The 940-nt window shown below is 44.6% G+C and overlaps 1 protein-coding gene across 1 annotated transcript in view; it reads right to left on the bottom strand.

Annotated features, from left to right (window-relative positions):
* Window positions 1-288: 288 nt before the first annotated feature.
* LOC101848870 overlaps window positions 289-940 on the bottom strand; it is a gene marked incomplete in the record, with an annotated part of 10,952 nt that continues 10,300 nt past the window's right edge. The window contains 1 exon segment of the mRNA XM_013091063.2: window positions 289-914.

The following is a 940-nucleotide window of genomic DNA, read 5'->3' as shown; positions in this document are numbered from 1 at the left end:
ATGCACACACGAGACAGCATTATTGTTCTACATTATGAGTGTGTAACGAGAGACCAGAGACACACAAGTACATGTACATTATGAGTGTGTAACGAGAGACCAGAGACACACAACTACATTATGATTGTGTAACGAGAGACAGCATTATTGTTCTACATTATGATACTGTAACGAGAGACAGCATCATTCATTGTTACTGAGCACAGACACACACAAGACCACGAGACATCATTCATTGTTACTGAGCACAGAAAGGAACAGTTCCAGGAACACTCCAAAAAACAGGGACATTTCCAAACATTGTAAACTTTTATTAAGTCAAAAAGTGCTCCAAAGTGGATCAAATGTCGTCTATTTATGGGCTGTGGGGGCCCACAGGTCCCCGGTACAGTACAAAGTAACACAGATCATGGTCAGGGCAAAAGGAGTCTATCTCTCTTCTCTTTTCTCTCCGGGGCTGTCTTACATCTAAGACATGCATGGCTGAAACGTTCTCTTTTTTCTGAGAAAAATCATCATGATATATATACAGCATACTCAATAATAATGCACTTTGTTTATTTACAATGTGGCTTCAATATTCATTTTTGTTCTTCAAGGACAAGACGAGACGAGACATAACAGAAGTCGTGAAGACTTCATGAACGACAGGACAGGACGAGGTTATAGGAGTAGCCATTAAATACAACGGTTACGTTTGAGTAATGATGAGTACTGACGAGACGATAGGACGAGCAGACGAGACCACACACATCGGGCTGGACAGTGTTGTGACGTCACACGTGACGACATAGGTCACGTGACGCGGGTTTGACTTGACTTGACTGAGGACGAGACACGAGACGAGACAGATGGGACGAGACGATGGAGGTTGGAGCAACTCACACCTCCGGGGGAGTATAGCTTCTGGCTGTCTGTGGAGGGGGGTGGGGGGGGGGGG

Source organism: Aplysia californica, unplaced genomic scaffold, assembly GCF_000002075.1.
Source record: "Aplysia californica isolate F4 #8 unplaced genomic scaffold, AplCal3.0 scaffold01979, whole genome shotgun sequence".
Taxonomy (NCBI): domain Eukaryota; kingdom Metazoa; phylum Mollusca; class Gastropoda; order Aplysiida; family Aplysiidae; genus Aplysia; species Aplysia californica.
This window is presented reverse-complemented; position numbering and strand designations above follow the sequence as displayed.